Source organism: Cupressus sempervirens, chromosome 1 (assembly GCF_028749045.1).
Source record: "Cupressus sempervirens isolate cs-2001-9-10 chromosome 1, ASM2874904v1, whole genome shotgun sequence".
NCBI lineage: Eukaryota > Viridiplantae > Streptophyta > Pinopsida > Cupressales > Cupressaceae > Cupressus > Cupressus sempervirens.
Window position 1 is genome coordinate 233,530,654 of NC_143118.1, and position 9,435 is coordinate 233,540,088.

The following is a 9,435-nucleotide window of genomic DNA, read 5'->3' on the forward strand; positions in this document are numbered from 1 at the left end:
TTATTTAGATTATTTTTAACTCTTATTTTGAAATATCTTATCATTATTAATATAAAATATGATGATTTAATATCTAGTTAGCATGTCATTATTCGTAGATTGACCCATTTACACTTGTTAAATCTCCAGTCATTGGCTTCTTAATTTTTTATCACATTATGTGGTTGAGAAACATATACTCACCTTTCGAAGCACCTATTTCGTACACAATTACATATTATCTCATACTCGTCATATGAGCCTACATCTGTTGCACATTAGGAAGAGTAACTGAACACTCAATCATACCTTTTGAAATCCTCAGCTTTACTTTTATAGAGAAGGAACACACTATACATTTTAAACACACATTCAATATGATACACATACCATTGTACATTGTTTTTCACGTTTTGATTCATTTCTTTGAAATTTATTTAAAATTTTGGCTTCTCCAACGATCCAAGTATTGAATGGTCATGCTTTAAAACTAGTTGAACAATCCAAGTTAATATTTTGCTCTAATATATAGTCGGACACTTTTCATCAATGTATTTTTTCCTCTTTAATAGAAAAATGTTAATGAATAGTTTATAAACAATTTTAATATGTTAAACAATAATACTATCTCTAGGCATCTTTTATTTATACTCTACTTGTTAGTATTTTTATCTATATTAATTTTCATTAATTGAAGTTTTAATATTACTTTGAAAATAATCTACCATTCTCATTCTTGCATGTGTGTGTGTGTCTATGTACACACACACACACACACATATCTGTATATGTACATATATACATATACACATATATACATATACATATACATATATATACACGCACATACACATTTAAGATTTGTGGGTACAAGGGTTCTATAAAGATGTTATGAGCTATGATGCCTAACCAAGGATAAAATTTGTATGATCATTATCAATTTTAATGATTAAAGAATTATATTTCTCACAATTGGATGTTTAGAAGCTACAAATATCTCTTCAACAATACCACTTTTGTAATTTCAAGTATCATAAAAGTGCTTTAACATGGAATTGGCCTTCATTCTTTCCATATATGATGGCAGGTCATTTAAATATGAAGATTATTTTATTTCCTACAACATTTGGAAGGAATTTAATGTGACTAATCATTTCCTTGAGATGGGTAAGTATGGTTCTAAGGTGAATGTTTCTCTAAATACCCATAGTCTTTAGTGGTCCTTAGTTGCTAGTAAGAATATCTTCAATTTTGGAAATATGTGAAGTATCAAATCTCTCCATATATTCTATAAAGTAATTCAAAAATAATCAAAGACTTTATCTTCTCCATTTATTATATATAGCATTTGTAGTGACTCTTTGAATATTTAATCTTACTAATTTAGACATGTTATACGTGTTTCACATATAGAAGCTTTTCCCTAATTTTGTCCTTGGCATAAGGGCACTCAATCACCTTCTACATTATATTTTTACATTTTGCATTATATATTATCCATAAAATGTTTATCAAATTTTTATTATTTTTCTATAAACTCAATTAGCATCCAGGTGTCCATTCTTTTATGGTCCATTTGGCAACGGGAATACAAGTGGAATAGGCACATGTATATGCTTAAAATTTTGATTTTTCTATTTGGATGCACCAAATTGGAATTGGAATACGTATTCCAATTTTGGCCCAAAAATGAGCATTTGTTATTTTACCTAAATAGGTGGAATTGGAATACATATGCATATTTCAACTTTTATTTATTTTAGAAAACATAAATTTTTGAGTCCATGAATTCTACATCAAATTTTGGGTGAACCAAACAAGAATAGGAATACATAACCCCATTTTCTATTTGAGAATAAGTATTCGACAATAAGTGTTCCTATTCCCATTTTTATATTCCCATGGCCAAACGGGCCCTTACTAAATCTAACTTTATCCATTTAAATAGATTAAAAATCTATTATACAGCCTAATTTGGTCACTTCATTTGGTCTCTAGTCTAGTAAGATTTTTGATATCTTTCATGCCATATTTCTAATATGTTCAATAATCTTTTAGTTCCTATCAATAAATCTAGAATGCTTAGAACTAGATTTCTAGCTCCTTCTCACTCTTTTATATTAAGCTTTTTCCACCCAAGATTGCTTTGTGTCAACATATGGACCCTAGTTATCTTCTCTAGATATATTTTAGAAGTTTTAAATTTACATATACTCTAATATTAAGCTTCTAGAGGATGACAATTAGAGTTACTTTTAATAAATTTTAGATTGTCAATACTTCTTATTATTTGGATAAGACAATACTAGAACACAAAATGTTTGCATGTTCAACATGATATCTGTAAACAACATTTCCGAAGGTCTACCACATCTTATTCTTAAACTGACTATGTATTCATATAATCATACTTGGAAATACTCTGTCCCCTTGTTAATAGAGTGGTTGAAGTCTTTGTTATTCAGAAAACAAATGACTTTTGGATCATATTGTATTAGCTATATCATGCTTTTATTGAGGGTATTTGTGTGAATTTTTGCTCAAGATCCTTAGACTTTGTAAGAATATTCTTTTTAGATTTCTCCACTCTAAAAATGGTCCATCTCCTTCTCCTTTTCTTTCAATTATCTATGCTTAATATATTTATAACATAATATATATGCATGGGTACACACACACACACACACACACCTATATATATATACACATATATACATGTGTGTGTGTGTATGTATGTATGTATATATACATATATATACATACATATATATAAATATATGTATAACATATATATATATATATATATATATATATATATATATATATATATATATATATATATATGTATTTATATATACACATATGTATATATACATACATATCTATATATATACATGTGTATATATATATGTATACATGTATACATATATATATATACGTATGTATATATATACATACATGTGTGTGTATATATATATATATATATATATATAACTAACCGTCTATAAGATTGCAAGATTGTCAATATTGCTACCAAGATTTGAATAGTGAACTGTTAGACCAGAGCATTGATCCCATACCCTTCACAGGTGTGCATGCCTGTGGTAGACCGTCTTTGAACTAATATCCTCGCAGGCTGAATTATTGTGTTTAATACGAATTGTCATAATTATCATTCCTGACTTTTTCGTCGGTTCAGCTTGCACATTCAAACAGCTGGAAGAATGGATATCCTGTACACAAAATCCAGCAAACAATCTCACCCAAGGACATTCTCATTATTGTATTTGGAAGACTAACATCATCCTATTTTGTTGATCTTGGTGTCGTTGGTTAGATCTGATTGGGACCCATACTAATTTATAATGGAAATATGGCGTATGAAATAAGCGATGAACAGGTGCATCGGACAGCAGTAAAAAACACTGATACAAACACAGCCTGTCGGCGTGTGGGTCAACTAACCTAATTGCAGAAAATGGTCAAGAATATGATCATGGCTTTAAACTGACCATTGGCTTTTGTGTTTGTTATGTTTCTTAGACTCTTATGTCCACAATTTATTTTATTTGTTTAGGAATTTTCTCACTTTAGGGTTTCCCGAATTTCAGCTCTGGGACACTAAAATCTGAATTTCTTATAGTTTATCTCTTTGTCTGTGTTCTTTCAAATGATTGCTTCGCTGTCATTGCCCAATAGCTATTGATTTGTGGGCATCATAACATTGTCATAAATTCCTCTGCAATTCATTTTGCTGAATGCTACATGTTGCTGCATATTGGTCAGTAAAGTGGCAGGGATATAAGAATATTGTATTACATTACTTTTAAAGGAAAAAATAATCATGGACCATTACCAGTGGATTCATTATTTATTTTTGTTGGGTGATGAACGTGGTGGGATGTATTGTGGCTGCTCTGTTACAATCGTTTAAGCTTTGATGGAGAAATGGATGACAAAGTTTTTGAAGCTATTCTTGATTTGTGTAGTCTTTTCCTATTGTAATGGGAAATGTAGCAGATTCGGCAGATGGATCAGATGGTTGCTTGATAGTGTGTATTCACTATAAACCTTACTAGAAAGAGCTTTGCTTCATCTTCTATTTTGGTATACAAAGGGAATGCCAGGCATTGTTATTCATTTTGTTTTGTTTTGTTACATATAGAAAATATTGTTTGGAAGTATGTCACATTTGGATCAAAGATGGCTGGTGAGAGAGCATATTGTAACATTTTCTGTTTTGATATGCGAATGAAATGGTAGATATTGTTATTTTAATTTTTGGTTTTTCGCCCAGTTAGATTTAGATTATAGTGTTTGGGAATGAGTTGCCCATCATAATCTCAAAGACCATTGTTCCATCCTCTGTTATGGTACTAAAATGAAATGATAGAGATAATATATTTTTTCATTTTTGTCTGATTACATTTAGATAATAGTGTTGTTTGGAAATAAGTTATGCGTAGACCAAGATGAATAACCACAAAGAGCATTTTATTCCATTCACTGTTTTGATACAAAAAGAATGCTAAGGATTGTTATCTTTTTCCATTTTTGCTTAGTTACATTTAGGAAATAGTGTTTGAAAATAAGTTACATCTGACTAACTAGAAATAGTATTGCTCCATGTTCTGTTTTTAGCATACAAAGGGAATGTTAGATACATACATATATATATATATATATTCTACTAGTTATATTTATATGATATAGTTTGAAAATAAGTGACACTACAATTTTAAAGAAAAAGGGTAACCAAATGCTCTATCTTATATTTTGGCATAAAGAGAAATGTAAAGGATTGCCATTGTGTGTTTCATTTTCAGCCAGTTATATTTAGATAATACTGTTTGGAAACAAGTCACACGATTCACAACTGAATCAAAGATGGACTGGTCGTTGGAAAGCTGCGGTAAAGTTCTTCTCAATAGAAGATGTGAAAGACACTCTCTCCGTAAAATCTTTGAAAAGAAACAATGGAAATCTCAATAGTTGGTTTGTATTCATTTCATCCACACTGTATTAATGTTGTTTAGGGATGGACTTCATTGTTTTAATGTTTGCTATGGTCATCAGCAACGTTACTAGAGGTTCATTGTTTTGTTTCTTTACTAATCATAAATCTAAACTACACGCTGTTATTAATAATCATCTTTTGAGTGTTTTTCTATGTTTTGTTTGGCTTGCTTCGGAACCACCGTTTTCTATGGCAAGTGCGCGGTGAATGATGTAGAATTGTTGATGGAAGTAATAAACTATTATGAATTTCAACCATATATGTCTGCCATTATTTTGTTTATTTACATTATGAGTGGACATTATTAGTGATGTAGATGTCATTGAACTGCACACAAGTGGGATATGACTGGTGAGCAGAAAAATATATTAAACAAAAAAAAATGGTGGTGAGAATAATCTCTTCATAAAAAGAGAAATTACCTAGGTAGTCGTTATCTCTGTATATGCCTTCCTATTTGGGAGGACCAAAATGTCTTAAAAACGAACTACTTCTTACTAAGCCATCTAACTTGCAATAACACGATTAATAATTTTGGCAAATCTGGTCGTTCCCATTAAATACTTGGCAAACTGAGCACTACAAAGGTCTGTGATAAAACTCCGTAGAAAATACTGAAAAGGTCAACTTGCTGTAATGGTATGCATTCTCAAACTAGCAATTTGATTTTACACATAATTCAGTTGTGAGTATCATTACCGATGTGAATTATACAAGGAAGTCGAGTCTAAGGTACAAATAAACTAAACATAAATGATTAAGTTCATTATAAGTAGAAATGATTTCAAACGATTAGTTGAGCCACTTTGTATGATTTAGCCTTTTTTAAATTGTGGTTTTGTTTGAAGTAAAGTTGACAAATTTATATAGTTTAATATTATGCCATTTTCATAATTAAATGTGTATACATTACAAATTATGTTAGTATAATATGAAATGTATTTTTTAAAAATAATAATTCATAATGTATGCTTTTTCTTTTTAATAATAAAGTTGCATCAAATTTTATAAACTTATAAAACAAAAATTATAAAGTTATTGGAAAGTTTAGGTAATGGTTGTTAGGAATTATTAACTCTCAACTTAATCAAGCATTAAGCTAATAATATCATAAGGGAGAAGTCTTTGTATACATTAGAAACCAAATAAAATAAGAGGCTGAAGAGCATTCAAGATGGAATTCTTCATGTTGTGAGAGTAGCACCTCAGGATGGTGGAGGAATAGAAATATCATTAAAATCTCTCCATCCAAGGGACTGGGAGGATTTTGGATCTTGGAGTGTCCATCCATTAATCATTTCATCTCCAATCTCCTTCTTTGTATCTCATCGAGGTAGGGAAATCCTTGGTAAAGGCCCAACCACTAGGACCAATAGCCAGGCAACCAAAGGTGGGTGCTAGTGGCTAGGTAGGAGGTAGCAGAGTGCTTGATTGAAGAAGTGGGGAATTTCAGTCCACTGGAGTGTTGAAAATAATGGAGTCAATAGTGGCTGGGGGGGGGGGGGCAGTGTTGACTCAACAACCTAGAGCAACAATTTATCCACCTACTTCGATCGCTATGTCCTTGATGCCTTCCTTGAGAATGTGGGGATGACATCAAAAGAAGTGCCACCATGGGGCATGTGAGCCATAGTGTAGGGAACATTTTCCTGGTGCTATAGGAGCTCCTATAAATGGCCCACCTCTAGGGTGACTTTGTCAAGTTGAAACTAAATCATAAAGAGAGAAGTGCTATAGATACATGTATTAGCAAAGAGGGACACATAAGTGTCAATAATAGTATTAGAAGAAAAATTTCTCAATTCCTTTCCTTCTATATTGAAAAATAATTTCCATTCTAAAAATGTGCCAAACTTGCAGGAGAAGAAAGGGAATAGAAGAGTGATCTCCAAATGAAATGCGAGACCAATTAAACATGAAATGATGGAAAAGGACAAAGAGGCTATGAATCTAGACACAATAATTTTGTGCTCTTTGACACAACCAAAATGGGTAAACAAAAGTTTCAAGCTATTGGAAAAAATGAAAACAAGGAGTTACAACACCCAAGTACTGCAATCAAGAACCCAAATGTAAGCCTTGAATCAATAAACACCAACTAAAATGAGGATTTTTTTTGTTTTGTTTTATAATAATAGACCAAATAGTAAAAAAGTACTGTCTCTATTGAGAATTTGATGGCTGCATGTGCTATCTCTAATTCAAAAATTCTACCATAAGTAAATGACATGACATGAGAGCCAAAGGTACCCCTATCATGAGAAATATTTGTAAAATGTAATATTTGGATACCATCACCAATCCTTCCACCATGGTATTATAGAGATGAAATCAATCTTATGCAATAATTTTGGTAGAGAGAGAGAGAGAGAAAGAGAGAGAGAGAGAGAGAGAGAGAGAGAGAGAGAGAGAGAGAGAGAGAGAGAGAGAGAGAGAGAGGAGAGAGAGAGAGAGAGAGAGGAGGGGTGGGGGTGGGGGAATTTAAATGTCTTCCTATCACATTTGGAAAGATCAAATTTTGCACGATCATCCTCCCAAGTATGAATTGACATTGTTTCTTAATAGAAAAGGTCTTGGGGAGTGGGCATACTTTAGAGGTGAGAATGAAAATATTATAGTCTTGGAACTCTTACTATAGGAATTCCTTGCATGAAAATGATAGGAGAACACAATATGCTATGTTTTTTATAAGAGAGAACATTGTAGAAGGTTGAACCATACCAATGCAAAAGGACATGTAGTCTGCTAGACTTGTCAAATAATTTTGACCACAAATTTATCTTGAATCTGCATTGGTTTTGTCATGAGAATGGTGTTTTGAAACCCCAAATATTGTTAAGAAGGGTGATATGAAGTGGATGTCCAAAAGAAATGAAATGTTGAAGCAAAAATTTCCATGCTTTATTTCCAGAAAGGTTGCAAACAATACATTTAACAAAAAGATCATGTCATTGTCTATATATGAGACTCAAACCTTTGGAAAAATGAGGGATAGAACAATACTCTTAGGCCATATGTAAATCCATATCATTGGGAATCAAAGGCCCACATAAACCCTATAGTAGGTGATCCAATTTGGCATTTGATGCTTGAGAAGGTGACCAACAAGAGGAATACTAAACATGTGTGGAAGAAAGTATCTTGAAACAAATTTGAAATTTATGAGTAAGGGAAAGAGGCTTGGAGATCCAATAAGAAAGATTGATCTCAATCTTTTCTAAGATTACATTCCATAAGTCAACTGGAGATCCATTAAAGGAAAATGAAATTCCTCAAAGTAGAATACCTTACCATGGTGAATCCATTTCTGGATATAATTTAAAATCTACTAAGAGGTGGAAGAATGGATTTCCAAAAACATAGATTCTTATTCCATTGGATAGAAGAGCCAGAGGCCAAGAAAAAAATATCTAGGCACTAGATGACATTTTGAACAATGAATTTGTCCATAATAAGGGTGAGTAAGAAATCATTTGTAAAGTGAGTACTAACCAATTGGACAATAGAATTAGGTAAAGAGATACCATGGACACACCAAGATATGGTAGTAGAGGCAAGAACATAGCCGAGTCCATCGACAACCAAACCATATAAGGAAAGAGTAAGTGGGAAAACTTGACTGTTGAAATTGTGTAAACCAAATGAAGAAGATTTTTGGCCATTAATAATAATATAGACATTGGAATTGACGAATAGAGTTTAAAAAAAAGAAACAAAATGGAAATTAGACCTAAGAGAAGACAACATTGCTAAGATAAAATGTCATTTATATAGTTATCAACCTTAGCAATTTTCTTTTTAAAATTTTAAAGTAGTAGATTGAATAGAGACAATCTCATTCCATACATTTTGAGACAAGAATAATATTATCCAAAGTATAATGAGATTGGATAAAACCTATTTGTTCTAGTATGAAAATTTGGGGGAGGAGAAGGCAAACTTGAAGGGAGAGATCTTTAACAATAAGTTTGTAAGAAACATTAGGAAAATATATAGGGCACAATTTGTAGATGGCTTTCAAATCACTAGAATTAGGTATGGACTTTATATTTTGTTTACTACTTTCATTTCCTAGAGTACTAGTTTGAATAGCTTCTAATTAAATGTGGTACAAATTATTCCCTAAAGTTTCCCATAATATTTAATAAAATTTAATTGGAAAACCATCACATCTTAGAGCTTTTTCATCAGCCATGAAGAAGTAAACCTCTCTAAGGTATTTCTTAAACAAAAGTCTATCACAAAATGGGAAGGAGAAAGATAATTGGAAACACTAGCCAAGCATTCTAAAAGATCTTGTTGGGAAGTAGGAGCAGGTTCCTATGTAGTTAACTTTCTTATAATGAGTTAAAAGTCCTTGAATAATGTCAAGAAGTTTGAAAAGAATAACATCTTCTAATTTTATCCTTTCATTCTTAAATTGGAATGATTTATATGGA